Here is a 26,544-nt window from a genome sequence, read left to right as displayed (position 1 = left end):
TGATTTTTGATGGCATCACCTGGGTCTCTCTGCAGCTCCAATCCACAATGCTGTCACACTGGTTCCCCTTCCTGAACATTCCCCTGGGGCCTCCTTACATTGTTCCTGTTGGGAACCCTCTGAGTTATCTTCTTTTCATCATCCATGCTCTTGGTTTTTCAGCATCCCCTAGGCTCTCATCTGATCCTCAACTATACAGTGGTACCTCGGGTTACATACACTTCAGATTACATAAGCTTTAGGTTACAAACTCCGCTAACCCAGAAATATTACCTCGGGTTAAGAATTTTGCTTCAGGATGAGAACAGAAATCGTGCAGCGGTGGCACAGCGGCAGCAGGAGGCCCCATTAGCTAAAGTGGTGCTTCAGGTTAAGAACAGTTTCAGATTAAGAACAGACCTCCAGAACGAATTAAGTTCTTAACCTGAGGTACCGAGGTATATATATTTAAGTGCTACTGCAGTTTCTCATTAAGATGCTTCTGTGTGAAGCTTTCCTGATCGGAGTCCTGTACACACAAAAGACATGGTGCCCCATGGAAAATAAATGCTTCCAAATGCAGGTTGCTGGAAACCATAGGAGAGAAGAGTGCTCATGTTCTCCTTGCTGGTTTCCCACAAGCTTCTGGTTGGCCTGTGCTGGTCCCGGTGCGGGGGGGGGGACTTTATCCAGCCCCAGCACAATATTTGGAAAAGTGCAAAATCAAGTGGTTATCCAAGTTCTGATCTTCAGATTAGTCTGATATAAGCAGATAAGGTCACTTTGTGCTAGAATTTGCAATTTCTTGAGTATCTCTACTTTCTAGAAATAGTCAGAGTTACTTATTTTTACCATTTAAGACTGAGCCTGACAGAGGTTATGCAGGATGGAAGTACATAGAGGTGAGGCTGTGATTTTCTTTACTTGATTTAGGAGACTGAGGCTGCAGCACTGACTCTCCCTCCCACAACATGTGGCCTCTCTGGGTCCGTGTTCAGTCTCCAACATTGAGGATGGATGTCTGCAGCAAGAAAGCTTACATGTATAGACATAGGTTTCCCTGCAAGCTGATACCTTACATCAGAGATGGGGAAATTGTGACCCTCCAGCTGTTGTTGGACAACAACTCCCATCATCCCTTACCATTGACCATACTGTTTGGAGACCTTAGAACTCAAGTCCCATCCAGTGAGTCAGGATTCCAGTTCACATGGAGACATGTGGACATTTACACTCAATGCATGGACATCAAGGCTACAAAACTGTGCAGTGGCACTACTTAGCACCCACTTCTCCTTATCTGCATGAAGTAGGGTTGCCACATTTAAAAAAGTAAAAACCAGGACACCCCAAAAGTTGGTCACCTTTTTTTTAGGAAGACCCCAAAGTTAATTCCACGTTTGAAATCCTGGTACATATGGCAGCCCTGGCATGGAGCCCGTTCACATGAATAATCTGTTTACGGGACATACTTTGAGACAAAATTCTTAGCAGCTGCTTCCCAGCTCTATAGATGACACTTGTCTGTGGGGGGCAACAACGTCGTATTGAACGTCCCATAATTGTCCTTAAGCAATATAAAAATTGAAGAAGGTGTAGAGCGAGTCAATTTCTTTGCCCTGTTTTTTACTTATTAAAAACCCTACCTGATAATTTTTATATGTATGTACATTTTCTCCCAGATCTCTGTGCACATATTTCAAGAAAAAGGGGATCAGCAACATCACATGGGGAAATAAAATCAACAAGATTGTCACTGGATCATTTCATGCCAAGTATGTATCTGCAAAATACAAATTAAGGCATCACAATATTGAATAGAAGGATACAAAATGTTCTTGAAAATGAATGAACTGCAAAAATGCACTTTATCTTCTATCCTTTCCTGCCTCAAGCAGTTCAGAAATTTGACAGTAGTTGTATATTATGTCCAGCACATAATCAATTAACCTTAATTATTTTTGTCTTACTTATTGCCTTAAGTCTAACTCAAAGTTATACATATTCATATTGATGATCCAGGATATGAGTGCCACATTTTCACCATGTTTAACTTTCTCTCTTTCATTCATTATCATTTCTTTCAGCCGTAGCTATATAATGTTTCTTCTGTGATAGGTAGAAATTTATTCAATTTGTCCAAAATGCTGCAGCTGGAGCTCCATTTAGATAACATTTAATTCTTGTTTTAAAACAGATGCTTAGGCTGCCAGTCAGGCCCAAAATATCTGAAAGTCTGCCTTGTTCGCTACAAGACCCTCTTGTTAGTTCTGCCACCCTCAACAGCTCAGAGACTGGCAGGCCAAGAGAGGACATTCTCTGCGACAGCCCCTATGTTGTGGAATTCTCTCACCATAGAGGTGCATCTGGCAACTTCATTATACAGTTTTGGGTGAATGCCAAAGATGTACTTCTTTATCTTGGCCTCTCTCTTTTTAGGTTATTTTTGGATTTTCAGGTTTACAAACAACAACAAAGAAAACAATTAAGATATAATCAATACACCCCCTTTGACTTTCCTCCTCCCCTTTTGTGGATCCTTAGACCAACATTCCTTTATCTTTGACAACCACAATAGATATTTTCAGGATTCACACACAAAAATAAAAAATCCATTTTCAAAAAGAGAGCAATTGTAAGTTTTCAAAACAACGTTTTGATGTATATTAAATTGTTGTAACCCACCCTGGAACTTTACAGTGATGGGTGGATAGTAAATTAAAATAATGGTAATAATACTGCAAAAACCCAAAATTAATAGGATATGACATGCATATAAACTAGGACATGCCTCAAAATGATACCTTCAGGTGCTGCTTGTTCAATTGTTCCTGAAACATACACACCCCATATTTTTTAGAATGTTTAAGAAAGACTGTCAAATTTCAGCTAGAGCATTCTAATTTATTATGTCCTTTTATATTTAGTATGTTTATGGAAATATATCTCCTGTTTATGCAGGCTTATGAAATGTAGGTCACTGATTTCTCCCCCTCCCCCATCAGTCTGCTTCATTTGCATGAAACATGACCTACAAAATTACTTTCTCTTTCTCTCACCTTTGAGTGAGTTTCCATTCTGAAATAGTGATAAAATAACCAAAAGAAATGGGTTCACAGTCTCCTGTGTTTCAGTTCTATTGCTAGCATCAATACACACTGCAAGGGAGTTTTGACACAAAGTGCTTTCTGGGTTCATGGCTGGTGTGGATGCACGTAAATGTCTGGATATGTATCTCCATCTCATATCACAGTGCTTACTTAGACCTAAACTGCAGGATAAGTCTTATGATATAAATAAGGATGCACATATCTATCTGGGGCCACTTGCTTCTACATGCAACTACCGGTAATTGCTCACAACTAGAGCTAGACTGCGGGACGCGGGTGGCGCTGTGGGTAAAACCTCAGCGACTAGGACTTGCCGATTGCATGGTCGGCGGTTCGAATCCCCGCGGCGGGGTGCGCTCCCGTTGCTCGGTCCCAGCGCCTGCCAACCTAGCAGTTCGAAAGCACCCCCGGGTGCAAGTAGATAAATAGGGACCGCTTACTAGTGGGAAGGTAAACGGCGTTTCTGTTTGCTGCGCTGGCTCGCCAGTGCAGCTTCGTCACGCTGGCCACGTGACCCGGAAGTGTCTTCGGACAGCGCTGGCTCCCGGCCTCTACAGTGAGATGAGCGCACAACCCCAGAGTCTGTCAAGACTGGCCCATACCGGCAGGGGTACCTTTACCTTTACCTAGAGCTAGACTGGGGTCATTTTGGAAACTGACACACAATTTATACTGTTATGAGGGGTTGTTTTTTTTTGGGGGGGGGGTTTGAGGGGTTGGCTAAATGCCTGGGCTGCCTTCTAATTCATGGAATAGCCAGGCTAGCTTCCCGGTGAGGTGATAGCCTGGATAATGGACCATTAAGGGAACAAAGGAAGTGGATCTGTGCTAGATAACAAATGGGTGGACCCCCTTCTTCAACTGGCTGGTAGTTAGAAAGGCAAAGGCAAAGGCAAGAGCTGAGCATGGAGTGGTGTGATCTAGAAACAAAGAGGGAAGGGAAGTCCTCTTGGGGTCTTAATGTTGTGAACTCCTCCATCGTAGGCGCAGGTTGTTTATATGTGTAAATGAACCATATAACATAAAGACACTACAGTCTCCATTGTACCTCATTACAAAAGAACCACAAGCCTTGGGTAAGCACCTGGAAATCCTGGAATCTCACACTACTCAGCGATTGGGGTGCCATGCAACAGTATCTTCTGAGATATGGCCATTCATTTGGTTGATATCTTTGTTGGGGCTAAAGCCACCCTAGTTTTTATGATGTAATCTTCAAATAACCAAAATACTTGCCCTCCACTTACGTTTTTAATGAAATTACCCAATGATAATTTAGCTTTATTTCAGGAAAATTGACACCCATCTCCATGTTACAGTTAAACGAGAATGTTGCTCTCCTCAGCAGATTTTAACATTGCATTAATTTGAGCTATTGATGAGTATTAACTGTGAATGTAAATGACTATTGTGACTGAGGTTGCCACACATCTAGAATTTCCTGGACATTCAGCTCTTGCAAATAGCTCAACAACTCTTTGATTTAAAAAGCTCAACAGCTTTTGTGTCTGGATTTTGTGTCCTGATTTGTGTCAACCCTAATACCAACCGAATGCCAACTCAAAACATAATGTTTGTCCATAGAATCCATATTCATTTGAGAGTCATCAAGTGTTCTTTACTAATCAAGACATCACATGATGTAACTGCATATGGGACCCAGCTCTATAACTTACCAATTTAATGGCACTTTATTCTGTCTAATTGTACATAGTGTCACAGCCCTGTGTATTGAGCAAGTAGTAACAATGCCAAAGATGAGTGTTAACTATTGTTCAATATCTAGGACTATAGCACTATGTACAGTTAGATGGTGTAAGTGTAATTAAAGTTGATTAAAAGTTGTGAGCTCAGTTAATATTTTAAACCCATCTGTTTTCCATCTTTAAGGTGCTATCCACATCTAGAACTGCAAAATCTATTAATAATGCGATTTTCTGCTCCACATGTATCAGCACTCTGCCTAGTTTGTTAATGTGTATGTGCTTTCCCCCTTGATCCCAAGAGAGTCTATAACTTTGTCTAGATCAAAGCCTTGTACAATAAATGACGCAGTACTTCAGTCGAAAAGGTTATTCATGGTCATTTAATGAGGCACCATATAAATGCCAATGAATAAAGAGATGTATTTAAATTGCCCAGGATGCTATATATCTGGCAATTCAAGTGATCATTGACTATGAAGTTTAAATTTGATTTTCGTTTTCAGGAGATGTTACCTATAGTCATTATAAAATATAACAACTCCTCCTAGATGAGACACAGAAAAGGGCCTTTGTGGTAAAACCTGTGGAGTGGAATGAGACAAAACCTTGAGTATCCAGGACCCAAGCCATTTAGGGCTTTAAAGCAAATCATCATCACTTCATATTGTGTGTGGAAACTAAGGGGCAACCAGTGTAACTATTGCAGAATATGTAAAATCTCAGGGGTGAGTTTCTACTTACATATTTGATGCTGCGTTCTAGACCAAAGTGAAGTTCCAGAAGACTCTTCAAAGGCAGGCCAAGTCGATATCATTGCAGTAATCTAACCCAGATTCACATAAGGTAGGCATTAAAATGGCCAGATCTGATGTCTGGCAGGAACCTCAGCTTGGCAAAAGCACCCTGACTGCAAAATATCTAGATGCAAAGCTGAATCCAAATGGCAAATCTGATTTTTCAAGAGGAGTGCTACCGTCTTCAAGATAAGCTCAATTCATATTGATGGCACACATATCAGCTTACAAGACAATCTTTCCCAGCAGCCCCATGTAGTTGGGAGACAGACTTCATTATCCACCAGCACCTTTTAGGAATGAGCCCCAAGGAAAGATTAAAACCTCAGAACTGAGCCCCAAGGAAGGACTGGAACAGTGCCTCCCAAGCACATTACATCCAGGTTATCCAGAAGGATGCTATTGCTGATGGTGTGCAATGCAAGATACCCAAAGCTGTGTCAGTCACAAAACCAGTCCTGAACCCAAACTGAAATGAGTCTAAGTCAGGGGTTCCCAAAGTGTGGCCCTCAAATGACCAGTGGTCCGTGAGCTTCATTCAGGTGGTCTGTAGTATAAATAAATGAGTATAAATAAACTAAATAAATCATACAACACCTAGCACAGTGTACTGCACAGGCAGAAAATCATTAAGTGTTCCCACAAGACCCTCAGAAATTTCCAAATGATCCATAGGAAACAAATTTGGGGACCACTAGTCTAAGCAATTGTTTCACCCTCAAACGTATGAAGTCAAGACATGCTCAAGCATTTGGCTCAAAACTGGGAGATTTGAGGCTGGCCAGAAATTATTCAACATGCTGGGATCCAGGGAGACTCCCTTCCCCCAAACAAAGCTTTCACAACAGGCAGTGAGTGGGTTTATCGCTCTGCTTAACCGCCAAGCCAAGACTTCTCTGTCTGCTTTAATCAAAGGCCAATCATGCAAGAGGCCAATTTCACATATCCAGAGGTCTTGTCCTCATCATTAGGTCACACATATTGAACAGTATCCATCATAAGAGGACAGGCAGCTACTGAAGGTACTTCCATAGGATCCACTATTGTTATGACAGCTAAATCTAAATCAAAGTGGGTGAAGGTAACTATTTGCACAGCTTCTAGCAGAGGGAAGTGGAACTTGTGGCCTTCCATATGTTGTCATGGACCATGTTTGATGGAGCTGATGGGAGTTGGAGTTCAACAGTATCCTGAGGGCTACTGGTTCCTCAGCTCTGTTCTAGCAGACGTGTTGCAGTGGGCCACTGAGTCTTCTTTTCCCAATTTTCCAGGCCCTTGACATAACAAACCTTCAAGGTTGCAGAACCCTCATGCCACTCAGGTTGTAGCTGGAATTGCAGTTCTTCTTCTGCCTCTCCCTTCCTCCACCTGCAGACTAGGGGAACAAGTCAGGGGACTTTGGGATCTGAATTGCGTCCACCACCTCCATCTCCAGCTCACCCAGGAACCACAATGCACTGGTGATGATGTTTCCTGAGTAACATAACCTACCTAGTGCAAGGATTTCAAGGGTACTGCAATAACATCTAGAGGTGTGAATCCCTGTTTAATTAATCATGCACCTGCACAAAATTCCAGTAATTTAAATATCAGGGATAAAAATTTACAGGCTGAAATGTATTGGTGAAGCCTTTATGTGTGCCAGTGAAAACCGGCAAATCCCATTTAGTACATTTTCCCACCAGGTATAGTTTCTCAGATCTCCAGATGTTCCTTTTTCAACATAATCTCTTGTTGGAACCTATTCAATTAAATGTAGACAGGTGAATGGGCAGCATGCCACTGCAACAGATGGGAATGAGGCATCCTAGGCAAGAATTATGTACAAACAGTTAAAATGCGATCTGCTGGAAATCCAGACAAAAATGCAACAGAGGTGGCATTCAGCACTCCAGGAATTACACTAAGAGAGCATGGTTTTAGTTATAGAGCTGAATGCTCAACTGTTGAATAGGTTCCAGAAAAGAGAGGCCATTTTTATTCTTGGCACATTTCAAATCAGTTCTGATATTTTGATGTAATCTTTCTTGGATTTTAGACATAATTCTTAGAATTTATTTAGAATATCTGGATTTTAAAAATCTAAAATATTATTTAGTGCTACTAACCCCTTGTTTATATGTGGCTTGATACTACTATTTCTTAAGCGGCGTATAATTGGGATACCAAAGGAATACAGTATAAAATCAGTTAAGATCACCATTAAAAACAGAGAAACTTACTGCCTGCTGAAATTAAAGAAAAGCTCCTCCCTCGGGCAGCTCATAGGAACTGCTGAAGAGCCCGTAAGGAGGAGGACAGGCTGTCACCACTGAGGCCTAGGCCCATGTGACGCCCCAGCTCTGAGGGGCAGGTGGAGGACAAGGACCCTGGGCGGGAAGAAAGGCGGAGTAGTGTGGGGCACAAGGAGACATGATAGTTTTTTTTATATAAAAAAAGCTTTGAGTGACTGCATCTAATCTTGCCCATTTCTAAAATTTACTTATTAGTATGTGTTTTTTATACCAAAGAATAAAATAAAATCGGGATTAAGGGATTTTCTCAGGACCACCAAGGAACCATTGGTATACTAGTGGTAGCACTCACCCTTCTTCTGATAGGAAATGCTCTGCAGCAGTGCAGGGAGGACAAAAAAATGGGGGTCAAGGAGGGTCAATTGCAGGGGATTAAGGATGTCCCTATTTTCATATGAGGAATGTTGGAGGGTATGCGTTTCTATTTTAAAATGTAAAAGACTATTAACATTTTTTTAAAGTTAACAAAACATATTGACTGCCTTTATCATATATTTCAGCCATTAGTAACCCTCCCTGGGATCACTTGTTGATGAAAAGTGAGATAGATATGCAATATCTATCTATCTATCTATCTATCTATCTATCTATCTATCTGTGTATCTATCTATCTGTGTATCTATCTATCTGTCATCAATCTATCTATCTATTGTTACATTGAAGATGCTTGCCAATTACTCCAGACTCAAAATCTCAAGATCCAGGAGAGAGTTCTGTTCTTTGAAGACAGTCATCCCTGCCGAGATTATTTTATTTCCCCATCAGAGCTGTACTGATCTTTGTTTCTTCTCTAGTACAGTTTCAGCAGGAACTCTATTGCCAATGCAGAAGCCCACTGAGTAAACTATGGAAAGGAACTAGCAGCATCAGCATGACTGCAAAGCAGGATTAAGACCAATGGAAGAGCTGCACCGGAAGAGTGAATAACAAAGCTTGCTCTCCATCACAATAAATCTTCTAAAACTCAGGCAAGGAGGGGAAAAACAAGGAAAAAATATTCTTATGGCATTTAGAAGACTAAAACTGTTTAACTGTTTTTAATTGTCCTTTTTAACTGGCTTGTTTTATTGTACATTTTAATTAAGGGTGTTTAAATGCTTTGGTGGAATTGTTATTGTGTGCAGATTGTACTTTAAGAACAACAATTTAAAATGTTTATTTGGAAAATGCAGCAAATTTCCCCCAATTAAACTAAATTAAACATAAGTCAGTGCCAATCTTTCCTTTCCCCGCACATCAGAGTACACCATGCCTTTGTTAAGATACGTTTTCTGAGACAGAAGTATGCCTATGTCTTTCTTCAACAGTACAACTGGTTCATCTGTTGCACATAGGGGCTGCCAAGGAGCAACAGTCTACTGTCCCAGACAGAACGTCCTTTTTCCTTCTCCTTTAGCACACACATGAGCAATAAGGAAAGATGGAAGCTCTGTTTTGGGAGTGGTGCAAATGAAGGCAGGGTACCAAATGCATCTATAATACTGCAAAGCGATCCAATGGATAACAAGAAGATCCATTTCTATTGTACAGTCTTTGTATTTTATTGTAGCATTTATATATGTTATATAATTGTCTTTTGTATATGTACCCACACATCTTCCCCTTATCACATAATGTAAAGGGATTATGGCACTTCAAAAACAAAAACAAAATCCAATACAGTGGTACCTCTGGTTGCGAACGGGATCCGTTCCGGAGGCCCGTTCACAACCTGAAAAGAATGCAACCTGTGCCTGCTTGGGTCGCAATTCACCGCTTCTGCGCATGTGCATGATGTCATTTTGTGCATCTGTGCATGCGCAAGTGGCAAAACCTGGAAGTAACTCTTTCTGCTACTTCAGGGTTGCTGCGGGACGCAACCTGAAAAAACATATGATGAAGCAATCGCAACACGAGGTATGACTGTACTGTCCGTTTCTTTTCATATGTCCCAGAAATCTCATTACCTTTTTCATTCCATGGCCCCACTGTTTAGAAGTGCATGTTCTTTCTACCACTTATAAACATTTTACAGTAGTAATAATAGTATGAGAAATCAGCTCCTCTGGTACAATGATAGTATGATAGTATGATTAAGATATCATAGAATCATAGAATTGTAGCATTGGAAGACTCTGAGGGTCATCTAGTCCAACCCCCTGCAATGCAGGAATCTCAGCTAAAGCATCCATGACAGATGACCATCCAACCTCTGCTTAAAAACCGCCCAGGAAGGAGAGTCCACCACTTCTCGTGGGAGCCTGTTCCACTGCTGAACAGCTCTTACTGCCAGGAAGTTTTTCCTGATGTTCTGTCGGAAAATCCTTTCTTGTAACTTGAATCCATTCATTCGGGAATCTTTAACCCACCTTTCCACTTTATTTTTTACAACACTCAAGGTGGCATGATGTGAAGGAAATTTGTACACCTTTGAAGAGTCATTTATTTGATCCTTCATGAATGCACAAGCTTTTCAGCTGCACATATAATTTCACTCTTTTTAATTATGCAATTTTGCAGATGAGCAAGGTCAGGATTCGACGGTGATTACCATAGCATTTTGCAAAGCATTCTTTTGCAAAGTAAGGCAAATTATTTGTAAAGTAAAGCAAATTATTATCAAAAGAGTTGAGAGCTGTTGAGTACACAGTTTGCCATAAAGAATCTAAACGAGGCCAAAATGTTTAATTGAGTACATTGTGGTGGCAAAGTGAGAGGCACAGAGTCTAATAGTGTAAACCTATATCAGCTTAATGGGTAATAAACTGTATCGAATTCAACATGGCTTCCTTTTGCACAGATAGGTACAGGTTTGTGTTGTAGTATCATGTTTTCTTGTTCTGTATAGATTTCAAGAGCATTTTGTATGTGTGTTTGATTATGTGCATTAGCAGTACTAAGCAAATTTACCAGGATGTAAGTTACACTGCACATAGGCTAAAATTACATGTCCCCAGGAGATCCTTCAGTTTCATCCATGAGTGAGGCATAGGCCCATAGACATGCCCTGCCCCAATGAGCCTGGGCATGGGGGCTCCTCATCAGACATCAGACAGGAATGTATAAAGATTTTTTTAATGGACATGCAGGCAAAAGGAAGAAGGGGCTGTCAAGTTGGCTCTTTCCCCCATTGGCCACTTTGGGGTTCAAAATCATTCCTTTGCCCCCAAGTTGCTTTACCAAGAATGGGGAAAGAAAGTACCAGGACTTTGAATTAATTAATGAATAAACACAGAGAATTTTTCAAGATGCTGTACCCATGATGCATAGGGTCACAATGCAGTAAACATTAAAATTGGAGGAAAAGGAGAAAGGAAGAGGGAAACAAGCAACTTGGGATTCCAAATTGCAATACTGAGTTATAAAATGCCAGTATGGCCAATGGGAACTGTACTCCATCAGCATAAGGGCAACCACAAGTTGCCAACTCCTATGCTCTTCCACTGTATTTTATTCCATCAAGACCTCATAGAGTTTCCTTCATGGTATGTTTTTATGCTGCTGCTATCTTTAAGTAGTTCTTAAGAACATTTCTGTGATTTACTGACACCAATTGTTTTATGATTGTGTGTTTTCACGTCTGCTGTGAGCCAGCGTGAACATTTCATTTCATAGAAAGGTGGAATATAAGGATAGAGAAAGGAAAGATTGAGAGAATTCAAATCAGCACCATATTCAAGGATGTGTTCCTACAGAGATGTATGCATTCCTCTCAAATCAACGAGTTATTGAATGTTTCTTTTGGAGAAAAAAGGAGAATTGGAAGCTGGCTTTTCCTGACTCCACTCGTCCATCTAGCTCAGGATTGCCCACTCTGACTGGTAACACTTTTCCAGGGTATCAAGCAAGAGTTTCTCCCAATCCTACTTGGAAACACATCAGGGATTGAACTTGGGACCATTGCATGCAAGATAGATGCTTTGTCACCGAGTTCCACTGCTTTCTCAAGACATTTAATATTAAATCAATAAAACACAAGTCAAAATTTCAATTTATTGTTTAGAATATATTACTTTAAAAAACGAGCTGCTGGAATTATGCATGGGATATTATGTAAGGAATACTAGTCCTCTCCACTTCCCTTTCAACAGTAGATCCGATTCTGAGAAAAGCAAATGATCAGTTTGTGTATGGAGATGCCACCAAATTTCAGATAAGATGGAATGTGGTGGTAGATTGTCAGATCAATCCTGGAGAATGAGAAACCAAATTCACCACCTTAGGGCTAACACAAGAGACCTATACATAGTTTTGAGTGGAGGTACATCGATGTGAGTCAATTATATCATCCAATACAGCAAGGGCAGAAGCTCTTGGTAATTCCAGGCTCTGACTATAGTTCTGGAATTATTTATACACTCAACTTGGAAGTTTATCTGGAAATTCAGGAAATGAAATTCTCATCAAATTCATTTGTGCAGAACCACATTGTTTCATTCATTCCAATAGGTGTCCCAACTTGTGAATTGCCTTGGCTTCATTGTAAACAAAGATAATCCATTTAATTTTCATTTCGACACATCTTTGGCTTTAAGGCTTCTTGTACTTGGCCTGACCTTATCAAATGACCTACCTTCCTCCTTTCCAGTAACTTGAGGGTATTCATTGCCCGTAGGCATTGTCTCAGCTCCACACCGGGCTAAGCTGTGGCAGATCTGGCTTTCTTTCAGCATTTTAATAGTATCTATTGCAAAACCTTGCGTTTTTCTTTTATATAGCTAGAGGGCCTGTCAGGCTGATGAGTGTTTGCTACATTTTAGGCTCTTAACTAGATTTCTCTTGCATGTTTTACCATTTACCTCTGCTGCTAACTTCTCTTAGGTTCATATAATGTGTCCCTCTAGGGGATCTCAAGTGCTCTATTTTAATGGCTTGACTCCAATGAGCAGAACCCATGTGGATTTATAAATTATAGTACAACTATAAAATACCATAAATGGCTGAGCAGGACTAATCCTTTGTGGTCAGGTGGGAACACTTCTGCTCTTGTTGCTGCAGTAAGAGGTTATTGCTAGAGGGTGTTTTTTAAAAAAGGAAAGTCCACACTAAAAACACTTAAATAAGATATAAGAAGAAGAAGAGAGTTTGGATTTGATATCCCGCTTTATCACTACCCGAAGGAGTCTCAAAGCGGTTAACATTCTCCTTTCCATTTCTCCCCTGCAGCAAACACTCTGTGAGGTGAGTGGGGCTGAGAGACTTCAGAGAAGCGTGACTGGCCCAAGGTCACCCAGCAGCTGCATGTGGACGAGCAGAGATGCGAACCCGGTTCACCAGATTACGAGTCTACCGCTCTTAACCACTACACCACACTATAAATTTATATGGACATTTCAACAACTTTAAACCCATAGAATCAGAGTTTTAAGAACTCCCCTTCATGTTTATATCAAGTGAAAGGGGACTCTGGGCACTGAAAGTGCTGGAGATGATGGGAGATGATGGGTTTGGAATGCCTTCTAGTGACAACGTGTCAGCCAGCTGCTACTGCAGCTCTGCCTGCTCCTCCTCTCCCATTATTTCCCAACATTCCCCCCTCATTTGCCTCTGAGCTGTGACCTCCCACAAACCACTGTTGTAAATCTTTACTGTCTTCGTCTTCCTCCTCCCTGGAAGGGTTAGGATGGGGAGGTGGTCTCCACCACTCCTCCTCTAACCAGCCCCTGACAGTCCCATATATTGTGTGGCTTTCCTGGCTCTGTTCCAAATATCCATGTTTTGCATGCAGGCGTCTGGTGTTGAGAACCTTATGTGCACCATTCTGTTGCGTAAACCTGACTTCCAGATATTGATAATTCCAGATTGTGCAGAGATCAACAGTACATGCATTTGGGCTGAATGGAATTGGGCTGATTTGTGCCCAATTTGTGCCCACAGTGGGGATTTGTGCCCATTTGTGCCCACAGAGTGGATCGGGTTGTCCCCAATTGATCTGTAGTGATTTGTAGTTCCAAACAGTCTTTCAGAAAGCCAGAGAGACAGTCTCCAAAATGTTGCGATAATTAACTACAACACCATATAAGAAGAAAACCAGAGTGTGGAGAGGAGAGGAGCTAAAGGAGGCGTAGAATGATCTCACTCCACCCAACATTTTCAAATTGTGGTGTTTGCAGGGGTGAAGTCTTAAACGGCTTTTTAAATGCTGTCTCTTAGCAAGTGTTTGGTGGAATTGGCTGGCATTTGTTCAACTTCTCTTTGTTTTCTATCCTTTCCCAACCAATCCCAGTTTCATTCACATTTTTATTTATTTTTAACAAAACATATTTATCTTAGCATTCACCCACCTCCAATTGTTGCTCTATCAAGCAGTATATAAATTTTATGAAATAAATGAAAACAAATACTTTAAAAGGGAGGGGGCTGCCTTAGCTATACTAGAATATAGCCTCTCACAATAATGCTTTGTTTGGGGCTTTAGAATTCTTTTAAAATACAGTATTTCTCTTCCATTTACCCCTTTTTTCTATCTTAATGTGTGGAAATTTGGAAGTTTATTTCCTAATTGATTTGTTGTCCCAATTCAATACAGTGGTACCTTGGGTTACAGACGCTTCAGGTTACAGACGCTTCAGGTTACAGACTCTGCTAACCCAGAAATAGTACCTTGGGTTAAGAACTTTGCTTCAGGTTGAGAATAGAAATTGCACAGCAGCGGTGCAGTGGCGGCGGGAGGCTCCATTAGCTAAAGTGGTACCTCAGGTTGAGAACAGTTTCAGGTTAAGAACGGACGTCCTCAACAAATTAAGTTCTTAACCCGAGGTACCACTGTATATATTCCAGGATTCAGTAGTTCCAGTGTACTTCCCCTAAATCACTGGGTTGCTGAAAATGGCTTTGGCAAATTTTGCTCCATATGAGATCTAAATAATTTTAACTAAAGCAAACAAAGCAAAATAACCTCCATATGGTTGACCCTGAGCTCATTCAAGGAAGCAAGGAACACAAATGTGAGAAATAAATGATCTCTAGTGATGCACAACTCAGTTTATAATGAGCAAGTGAGTAGCAATGTAATGTGTATGACCTTTTTCTAGGGGGAACTATCTGCTGAATATTCTATATGAGAGCTCAAAAACAGCTGCTCTCCATGTTGTGTCAGCAATGCAAGAATAGCTCAATGTGTTTCAATGGTGAGGAAGTCCTTCCATTAGTACACATTGCACACTTCTGCTCCCTTTGTAAGTGTCTTGTCTGTGAGCCCTTTGATGATGGGGGTGATTTTGCTATCTTCCCCACTGCTGCCACTCTAAACGATGGAAATATTATTTGATGTCCTAGCACAATTCCAAGATTCATTCTCAAATTACATGTAGTGGTTACTTTCAACACCATCCTTGGTGGCTTCTGCATGGTGACAAAAATATATATAAAAGAGGAATTGTTATTAATCAAGTTGGATACCCGCAGCACTCTCCAACATTTCACCAATGAACATATGGGATTAATAGGAACATAATCCAGACTAAAAAGGAAATGATCATCTGCACCTGATTACAAACAGCCAAAGCAAATGAGGCAAGCCAGAGATTACCATGCACATCAAATAGCCATTTTATACATACAAGATGTTCTGAAGGCACCCACAATTTGGTTCAATTTGGTTCTTTTGCAGGGGGGTGGACTGGATAACCCTTGGGATCCCTTATTTCCATTTAGTTCATTTTATATCTTCAGAGGATCCCAACTGGGTCATGGTCCCAGCACTCCTGTGGGCAAATTAACGAGACCTAAGGAGTGCCTGATAGATGCCATGCTCTCAAAATATTGCTCTATCATGAACCAATGACCCATAGAACACCATCTGTCTGCCTCATACACACCCACCCATCTTTATCCATTAGAAACAGGGCTCAATCATTTCAAATCTGCATCAGTACTTTCAAAATGGCAGCTTGTCTCTCATAATCCCTGGGTCAGGGGATGTGGTGGCAGCAGCAGCAGCAAGGTCTTCCTCTTTTCTTTCTTTCCCATATTACTTCCTCATCTTCCTTCACTTTCACAGAACACTCTATCCTTTTCTTCTCCCATGATTCCGTCTTTGCAACCTCCCAGGGAAACAATCTTAAAAGTCATAGTCAAAATTGCAAGGCTTAATTAGAAAGGAAAATTGAATATACAGAGAATGATCTGAATTATGCTCCCATAATCTGATTTCTTCTTACCTTATATAATATTTCTGCTTTGTTTTCTTCTGCAGTTTAATATTCTGGTATTGCTTGGGTCAGACTGACACTTAGGAGTAAACAAAGTGAAAATATAATGAGTCCTGAGAGGCAGTGAGGGCTGCTGCTGCTGCGGTTCTCTTCATGTACTCCCCCAAACCAGTTAGTTATTTAAAATAAAAGCACAAAAGCTGCTGTGCGTGCTCTCTCTCTCTTTCACACACACACACAAACACACACACAAACTTACTTTCTACTCTTTTTCATGTCCATGTACTTTCTTACAAAAAAGTAACATTCCATTTTTTAAAAATGATTTGGCATGCCTAGAAGTACATGTTCCCACATACCATGGCTATCAGATCCTGTAACACTTTTAGCACTTACTGCAAGGAGAAATGGACTTTACACAACAACATTATACAAAGGAGAGGGGGGACATACCTTTGGGGTTTTGTTTAGGAACAAGAAAATCCATGGATGATTCATAAGATCTCCTTGGCCTCATTTTTTTCCCTTGGCAATCTCTACTATCTTTGTTTTCTTCTACCTATTTTTCCCAACAAAAAAAGTATGAGAACAGAATGTTTTGAGAAAGCATCCTGCTCTTTACCTCTCTAACCCCTGAAGCTGAAGAAGAGAATAGAAAACAAAAAAGAAATGTAACGTTGTGCCATTGTTGTTTCCTATCATTTTGTCTACTTCAGTGTATGTGCCTAACAACACAATGCACAAAACTGAAAAGAAAAGAGAAAAGAAAAGAAAAAGAAGCTTAATATTCCATTCAAGCACTTGTAGTGCATCTTGAAAGTACTCTGGAGCTAAAAAAGAAAAAGCATCAAGATTTCATCGTAAGAGGCTCCTTGTTTACAAAATTGCCAGGAACTTTCACATTCCCAGACTTTATAGCTAAGAAGCACTCTTCATTGCTGTCATTTCTCTGGGTTGCTTCTTTGGGTCATGTTACAATGCACAGAACAATCATACAGCACAGTCCTATACATTGCAACTCAGAAGCTCAAAACTCAGTGTCTTGGGCTTCAGTCTTAAAACACACTTACTAGAAGAGTAGAGAGTAAGCAAAACTTCTTCCAAGTAAACATGCCAATGATTGTGCTATTGGGTTTTTAAAAAGCATATCTATTCCACCTTTCCAAAACCTTAATGTGGTCTAAAAATAATAATACCTGCATTGTAATTCTGCTAGTCTTGCAAGACCTCGCTCCTTGCTTGTCTGCTCCCTTCCACCTGACCTGCAAAGACCTTGACCGTCTCCAGCTACAAAGGCTACTTCTGCTGTCTAGGATATCTAGAGACAATCGGGGTGGGCTATTGATTGGGGTTTTTCCTGGGACAAGATTTACTTCAGGAAATGTAATATTTTTGCTGTTAATCTGGGTAATGTGATTGTCAGACCTTATTATGAATATTCAGTGGATTTGTTAGTGTCGACCGTATTATGAATATTCAGTGGATTGTTTAATTTCACTGTATCTTTGTTAGTGTGAGATATTTTCATTAGTTCATTGTTTATGTGACTACTTAAATTCCATTATATCTTGTAACTGTTACAGAATTGTGTAAAATGTTATGACATTGTGAGACCTCTTGGAACATGGTTTATTGTGGAAAGGTAGCATGTAAATTGATGGTGGTGAATATATATTGCAACAAAGGAACAAACTCATTCCCAGCTCCCCCACCTGCTACCTCCCAAAGCTTACCAAAAAGTTCCTAGCAGTTCTCAAAACTGTTTGGATTTCATACTGAATTTTGAAATGCCCTGGCAACAGCAGAGGTGGGTGAGTGAGCACATAAACATTAGCTGTTACCTTCTTAAAGTTCAACAATGCTGCAGTGGTATGACATTTGTGAATAGGAAAGAATGATCCAGAGATTTTGGACTTTACTTTAGGAGTTCATTACTTGCTTTTTGCTGTAATGGTTTTTATCCTCCAATGCCCGCTCCAGTGCCTGAGTTGTAAAGATCCTGAACTTCTGCATGAAGGGCAATTATGGTGTTTCCTCCCTACATCTCTGGTCAGAAGCTTCATGAAAATAAACCAAAATGCTATGATCACTTTGACACAGCCTTAAATGTAAATGGACATGCCTCATCTTACCTCTCCCCACCGCCGCCCGCCAAATGCAGCCATGACGCCAAACCCTCATTGCTTGTTTACTAAAAGAGCCTGCTAAATATAATTTCGTACCATTATGCATTGATTGCCACATTCTATTTCTAGAAGATTGCTGTACTAACCATGCCACATATCACTGTTTCCATCAAGCACTTAGGGATTTAGAAACTGCAAACTCTAAAGAGGTAGAATGTAAACATTCACCATCGCTGTCATTATAAAACTCCCAGTGCTGTTCACACTTGATGAATCACTTTTTGCAGATAAATACCGGGCATGTTTGCTGCTAGCTATGATGATTAAAAGTGTTGCTTTCTTCAGTTATACTCCCTCTGCAGAAACAGCGACAACACCCCAAAACAAAACTAAATCTTTCAAATACTCTATTAAGCAAGAATTCAAACACATCTTATCTTTTCTTGGTGAGTTAATGAGGCACCATTTTGTTACGTCCACATAACAGATTCATATCATCTGAATCGACGACAATACCATGGTCAGATTTTAGGCAAGACCTTCATTCTATTTGCAGCTTTTCTTTATTAAATCTGACCTTTGGAGGTCCAGGTCTATCAGGTACCAAACAAGTGGTTCCAGGGCCCCATGAAAGCAATCTAGAGAGCCACCTTGTCAGATGCCATGCAGTCAGTACAGATGGGCAAACTCCCCTCAGCTCACCCTAAGCATCTTTGTTTCAAAAAAGATAAAGCTTTCTGAGTAAATTCTTTCTTAAAAACCACAATATTTAGAGTCTTTCATAAGAAAGCTAAAAGAAACCCCACAAATAGATAAGGAACCACTTCGCTCTTCTGCCAGTACACAAATCCCTTCACAGTCCCGAAAGGAAAGAGTAACCTGCATGGGGATCGCTTGTGAGAGCTAGGAAAGTCCCTTCACCTGTCTCCTGTCCTAAAGGGAAATAAAGCTTTGTGCATAGTGGGGCTTTGTGCTGCTTCCTATCAGCAGCAAAACTATCTGCCCAGGGCATGGTTGTAGCCTCTGCTGCAGAGGAGGCCCCCACCCAGTGCTTCTGGGAAGCCCAGCCAGATGGGCAGGGTATAAATAAAATTATTATTACTCCTTTCCTCTGGCAGAAACTGGCACAGAGATGAATATGCACCATCCAGTGCAGGCTGGTCCATTAAGGTGAATGAGACACCGCCCCACCAAACTTTGTTCTCAGCCAGCCCCACTTTCCTGCCTTCTTACTCCAGAGGGCTAGGATGCTTTCAGTTTCTTCCTTCCCAGTCTCAGTGTTGCTTTTGTATACATCAACAGAGAGGAAGATGGGGAGGGGAACATACACACCAGCTCCCAGGGACCAAGGCAATTGAGGGGGGGGGGCTGGTTCCTTGCAAGTCACATGTGTCATTTCAAGATGTCACATCAGGTCCCCTCAATCAACTTGAGAAGACAGAATGTTGGGGGGGGGGTGGAACGGATGACAAGAATTAGTTGTTTTTACATGTCATCTGTCAATCTGATCCCAATAGGCACCAGTTTCCACTGACATCATCCTCATCTGCCAAAGCAACAACATGGTGAGGATAGGTAGGAATGCAGCCTTTGAGTTTATGGATAGTACTTCCCTTGGAAAAGAAGACTTTGTTTAGGTGATGCTTGAGATAAAATGTTAATACAGAATAATTAATTTCCTCTTTCACAAAGAATCTTAATAAAGTTTTAAAGACAAGCAATAAGAAGCGAAAGAGAATTTCCCACAGAGAACATTTCCTCTCTAGTGGCCTTTCAAAGGTTATTGGTAGCTTAGCTGTTCAAAATGCGCACAACTGCATAAATGGCAAAGTGAAATTGAGTCAGACAGGCAACAATAATATTTAGCAAATTATTGGTAATATGAACTGGTTTTATTTCGCCTGCTTGAGAAAATGGAACTGCTGATGCAAACATCATTCGCAAATTAAAAACTTAAAGGGGGAAATTAGTGATGAAAGAAGTGTTCGATAAAATGTCTTGTGGAAGGAAGCCATTTACAGCGTATAATGGGCAGCCTCCCATATGACAGTTCCCTTTCCCAGAAACCCCCACCCCCTACCCCATCTACACTAATTACACACCTGTATTGTGGCAATGTAGGGACACGGGTGGCGCTGTGGGTAAAAGCCTCAGCGCCTAGGGCTTGCCAATCGAAAGGTTGGCGGTTCAAATCCCCGCGGCGGGGTGCGCTTCCGTTGCTCGGTCCCAGCGCCTGCCAACCTAGCAGTTCGAAAGCACCCCCGGGTGCAAGTAGATAAATAGGGACCGCTTACTGGCGGGAAGGTAAACAGCATTTCCGTGTGCTGCGCTGGCTCGCCAGATGCAGCTTTGTCACGCTGGCCACATGACCCGGAAGTGTCTTCGGACAGCGCTGCCCCCCGGCCTCTTAAGTGAGATGGGCGCACAACCCTAGAGTCTGTCAAGACTGGCCCGTACGGGCAGGGGTACCTTTACCTTTTTATTGTGGCAATGTGCATATTTCTTAGCCAAAGGGGAAATGTTGCATGTTGCATGCAAAGATGCAAAGGCTTGGGACTTGGAAGTCACTCACATTCCTATTCCCTCTTGGATCTTTGTTTCTTGGGTTCGGGACTTCCATGCCCCATCTCCTGCCACACATCACCTTCATATCATTTACAGCTCCTCTCATGATGAGTTGGAAGGCAAAGATCTGATTATGCGGGGGACTAAGTCACACAGGGAGCCTGCAGCTGGACAAAAATGCCCATTTGCCACACTTCAAAGCTTCACCCTCAAGCGACAGAGGGCTGTAGACTGGATGAAAGCTGGACAGGGCTTTGAGACTTCCCTATATAAGTCTCAGGTTTATATAGCCAAATGTTTTATTTGTTATTATATAAAAATGATGTTATGCTGGTAAATATTTGTAAAATCCAATAAAAATTAGAATGAAAGAAAGAAAGAAAGAAAGAAAGAAAGAAAGAAAGAAAGAAAGAAAGAAAGAAAGAAAGCTGGGCAGGGCAGGACTTCTCCTTGCTTCAGCCTTGAGCATCTCATGTCATCGGTTTATTTATATGCTTCTCCACAAATTTGTGCCCAAAGTGGCTCACAACATATCAAATGAACAATAATAGGCCTGCTTTCTGAAGAAATTGCTGTCCTGCTCAGCTGAATGGAATTTGTTAAAATTTACTCTGTCCTTCAACCAAACATGGTTTCTAAAAGCTGCAAAAGGCAACAGGAATTGGAAACAACGAAAATGAAACAGAAAGGAGAGAGTAGTACTTACCACCAAAAGAACACAACAGACTTCCTCCAGCACCCAGGAAATAACAGTGGTGGTACCTAGGAATGTGATTCCATAACCAGAGCAAAACTGCAGAAAACACTCTTAACTCCTGTAAGCATGTTTCTAACCTCCAAAGAGAGAGCATCGACTCCAGTAAAACTATAGGCTGTGTTCTTATGTATGCTTATCTCTAAGTAAGCCACAAGTCTTATGCACACTTGCATAGAAATCTATATTTACTTAACTTCCCATTAAACATGGGAAACTACATATGTTGGCCATTTGTTTGGAATGTCAAGTTAATACACAATGTTCAAGGAAAACATTGTAAGTTTTAACCAGGTGGTGGAGGAGATATCTTTATAAGCGGACTTCAGTTCTTTTTGAGACATGGTTAGATTCCACTTATGATAAAGGCACAGCTTGGATTTATAACCTACCATAAAATCATACTAGAGACTAAATCGTTATTCATTACCACAGGACACTCAGTAATTTATTATGGAATCTTGAAGAATATGTTTGGATTTCCAGGCCATCCACCATCAACATCATACATACATGTCATTGTAATGCCACAAGCTCTTTCTGTATCTTGAAATAAAGAAGGATTCTGTGAAATTACAGACACTTTGTGGTAACCACAGACTACATTCTTATTTCAGGGGCTGCTCTTTTGCTTAAAATTGTTCTCCCACTGTTTTTTCCTTTCCATGAGATATCAGTTGCACATCTGCAGGGCAAATGAGGACCAGTACAGAAGCTGGTTTGTTCCTTAGGGAAATGCTTTATGACTGCCTTCTGTTAATTTCCTTTATTGCTAATTTAAAAGAGTAATGACAAAGTAGATGTTTCCCATTCTCTAGCTCAAACTATTCATTTCAATCAGTGGTTAAGAGGGATTTAATTTCAGATGTTTCATTAATCCATTCAGAGTAGAATGGTTTGATTTGATTATTTTTTTTTAATCTACAAGGATTACATTGTAACAATCCATGGGGATAGAGTGAAAGCATGCACTGTTACACTGCAGAGTAGTCATGTGCAGTGTGTTTAAAGTGACCATTAAGTTTATGAAGCAAGGTAGGGTTTTTCCCATGTAGCCAGTCAAGGAACATTCCTAATTCACTTCTATTGTGAGGAAAGGGTTCTCATATGCACTGAGCATCCCCCAGCATTGTAGCAACCACTCAGAGCTTAATGAACAGTACAGTGGAGATCTGTATGTGCAGTGGACCCAATGACTAGTCTGCAGGGGGAAATGTTATGAAAACTACTGTGAATCAAATGATGATATTCAACTAAGTTTTACACAGAGCAGACCCACTGAAATTCATACACTAAGTAAAACTTGGTTGAATACCACCCAAAGTGTCTTATTTGTTGTGTTGTTATCTTCTCTGACAGGATACACATCAACTTCTGGACAAATACAGTTGTGAAACATGACTTCTATAGCTGATCTCTAACATTATTATAATTCTGCTCTAGTGAATTCAAGGAGTCTGGCTTCTCATCAAATCAGACACTTTCCAAAGAAATAAAAACAGGTATACGCAAAGGGGAATATTCATCTGCCAGTATTTTGAAGAAACCCTTTGGTCATATGTCAACAAGCAGTTTAAGTTTCATCCTGTGCTCTCATATTTCAAAGCTTCCTCATCTTGTTGAACTATAAGAATATCCTTCAGCCATCTTAACTGTAATTGCAGGAAAGAGGAGCCAGTTAATTGATTGCCTTTAAACAATTAGTACATTCCTATATTTTTTTCATTCCTGTTACAACTTACATTAATTATTGAAATATTAAAGATGGCATGCCATAATCAAATGTTAATTTTAGCACCTGCGGAGACTGACATTCTAAATGAAATTGAAGGGCAGGGAGAATTTGCTCAAAAACAATCTGATCACAACTACAGACATCAAATTTACAGTTCCATAATTTTAAGCTAAGATTTGGGACTAGTGTTTCTTTCTTGTTGGTCCTATGGGAGAGAGGTTAAAAATAATAAAGCTTTCTTCAGCTATGTTTGAAGTAAGAGGAAGAACAAGCAAATAGTAGGTCCTCTGCATGGAGAAGATGAAGAACTGCTATTGCTGACAAAAGGCAGAACTGCTCAACACCTACTTTGCCTCTGTCTTCACCCAAAAGGAAACCTGTGTCCAACGTAGTGATAACAGAATAAATGATGCAAAGAGGGAGCTGAAGGCCAAGATGGGAAAAGATGAACACCTTGCTGGTAAGTTGATTGTCTTAGAGCAGGTATAGAGAACCTCCAGTTCCTTGCAAGCTGGGATTGGTTCCATTCAGGAGGCCCCAATGAGAGTTCCCAAGCAAAACCACTCCCTGCTGAATTCAAGACCCATTGGAATCAGTTCCACTCAGAAGCTCTGATAAAAGACAGCGTAACTGAAGCAAGCATGAGACATGCTGGCAAGTCACTTTTCCTTTGTATTGACTCTGCTGCACATTCTTCAATCAAGCAGAGGTTCTATGACAGGAAAGTGCAGGAAAGTACATTTTATCATCATCTATCTGTTAGGACTTTCAGGTATTTCACTGGCCACTTTTGGCAGCTGCTGGGATCCACAAGGAACCTACCTATATTTTCACGAGCAAAGTAACATGTCAGCCTGAAGGATATTTTGGGCTCCAGTAAGAGGTTTCTTCATTATCCATTTACAATTTCTCTCTGCACAATGTTGCACATTTGCTATAAAACTTTAAACTTGCAAATACATGAAAAACTGATGAGCTTTTCCCATCTTTTCTTTCCACCTTAGTTTGTGGCAATGTAAAAAGGAAAAAAAGCCATTTAGGTCAACATACTGTATCCTAGATATTGTGCAATACTTTGAGCATTAAGACAGCAAAAAATCAATATGGTTTATACTGCAAGAAATCAAAAAGGGGCAATATCTTTCCAAGAATAGAATTCTCTGATGGACAAATTTTCCTTGCAGCTGCCCATCTGTTTGTGTAAAAGCCCATTATTTTTAGTTGTTCAGAAATGATAAAAGCCACCTCTGTATTTTTCCGCTGGCTGTATGTCTTCCTCTTGTCCAAAGACTCAACTTACAGACTGGCATTGCTAGCTAACCATCCAGGGATTGTAGAGTAAGGGGTCTAATTTGAATGAACATCCTGAGATTCTAAATGACATAATGCTCTCACAGACATATACATTCAAAGTTTCACATAACACTCTGTTGTAAATCACTTCATAAAAAATTCAAATAACAGAGTGATAGATTTCTTCCTGATAATAATAATAATAATAATAATAATAATAATAATAATAGGAAAATTAGTTGAGTCTTGGCTAAGCAGCTAAATGTTCTTTAAGATGATAGAGCTGGAAGTTTTTCTACTAGTGCCTAGGAGTCACTTCTCTCTTTATGGGGATGTTGACAAGTTGGAACGTTTCAGAGGAGGGAAATTGAGATGATCAAGAGTCTAGAAACCAAGCTTTATGAGGAATGGTGAATGAAGCTAGGTGTGTTTAGCCTGGAAAAGAGGAGACTGAGAGGAGATACGATAGCCATCTTCAAATATCTCAAGGACTGTCACATGGAAGAGGGAAGAAGCTTGTTTTCTCCTGCTCTGGAGGGTAGAACTCGAACCAATGGTTACAAGAAAGGAGATTCCAACTAAACATCAGGAAGAACTTTCTAGTGGTAAGAGATGTTTGACAATGGAACAGTCCCCCTTGGGAGGTTGTGGACTCTCCTTCATTGGAGATTTTAAAGCAGAGTTTGGATGGCCATCTGTCATGGATGCTTTAGCTGAGATTCCTGCATTGCAGGGGGTTGGAAGGGGGTTCCTTCCAACTTTACAATTATGTGATTCTATTGCATCCCCACATGGCTGGGGCTGTGTCTGATTATGAAAACTACAAGAGCAGGGCCGATTGCATGAGGCCTTTCCACAGAATTAGCACCCTGTTTCCCAGTGGTGTGCTGATTCTGTGAGAGAGACACAAGGAATCTGTCCTACCCCCACAGTTATTCATACCTCCCAACTGTTCCGTTTTAAGTAGGACATCCTGGCTTCTGTTTGTATCCCAGAATGTCCCATTTTTTGGTTCAGAGCTCTGGCACAAGTTCTTGTGACAGAGCACTGGACCAAAAGACACCTGCTCTGCTCATCAGCAGGGTTGCCCCAGAGTGCCTTCCATATCCTTCTGACTCACAGCAGAGCCCTAAGCATCACTGATAGATGAGTTGATGGGCTCTGGAGGGCTCTAGGGTTCTGGAGCTGGAGCTGGACAGCAGGCCAAGCCCTCTTCCCCTCCATAAGCTAGGTTTGAAATGTGGTCATAACCTGACATCACAATGGTACCAGGTGACTTGTTTTCACCCATGTGCTGCATGGTGCTTTGAAGTCCCAGTTTCAAAGCAATGCAGGGCTCCCTGCAAGGACTGACAACCAGCTGATCGTTGGTGCTTCCAGAGAGCCTTGTGCAGCACTTTGAAGCCCTGCAACCAGCTGAAAGTCAGGGTTTCAAAGCTTTCTTGACCCTGCTATGACTTTACCTTCCCTACACCTCAATATAGAATAAAGGATAAAGTTATTCCTACTCAGAGTGACTAAAGGCCACATAGGATGTCAGAGCTCCCCACAGCTGATATCATATATGATCCCAGGTGTGGGGTAAGTGGGTGTGGCTTGACCAGAATTGTGTCACAGACCAAATGAGAAGGCCTGCAAGTCAGATGTTCTCCACTCCTGCTGTAATAAAAGTTCATAGGGGAGGAGCAATGCTTTGCATACAGAGGGTCCCAAGGTCAACCCATGGGAATCTCTAAGAAGGGAAGGATAATGTTTCCTGTCTGAAACCCTATAAAGCTGCTACTGGTGGTCACCATAGCTGACACTTATCTAAGTGGTACAATGGTCTGACTGAGTATATGGCAACTTTCTGCTGTAAAAAAAGGCAAAGAATTATGTCATTCATGCAAGCAGGCTGCCGCATAGGAAAAGATGGACTAATCTTGTAAACATTAAAAAGTGTGCACTATACATTTTATCAAAGACTTACTGCATTTCAAATGCTAATAATATCAGCAGAGAAAAGGGATTTTGCAGATTTTAAGTACCAAGTTAAAGCAAAGCAGCTGGTAGGCTT

General features: G+C 40.9%; 2 long non-coding RNA genes across 2 annotated transcripts in view; both read right to left on the bottom strand.

Annotated features, from left to right (window-relative positions):
• LOC310685426 overlaps positions 1-26,544 on the bottom strand; it is a 621,470-nt gene that overhangs the window by 208,337 nt on the left and 386,589 nt on the right. The window lies entirely within an intron of this gene.
• Positions 11,893-21,999, bottom strand: LOC310685149. The gene is made up of 5 exons (XR_014515101.1): positions 21,974-21,999; positions 19,631-19,754; positions 17,951-18,072; positions 16,025-16,094; positions 11,893-12,052 (listed from the first exon to the last, which is right to left on the bottom strand). It is a non-coding gene; the product is annotated as an uncharacterized lncRNA (long non-coding RNA).

The sequence above is a fragment of the Podarcis tiliguerta genome (assembly GCF_965153285.1).
Source record: "Podarcis tiliguerta genome assembly, chromosome: 9".
NCBI classification, from domain to species: Eukaryota; Metazoa; Chordata; class Lepidosauria; order Squamata; family Lacertidae; genus Podarcis; species Podarcis tiliguerta.
This window is presented reverse-complemented; position numbering and strand designations above follow the sequence as displayed.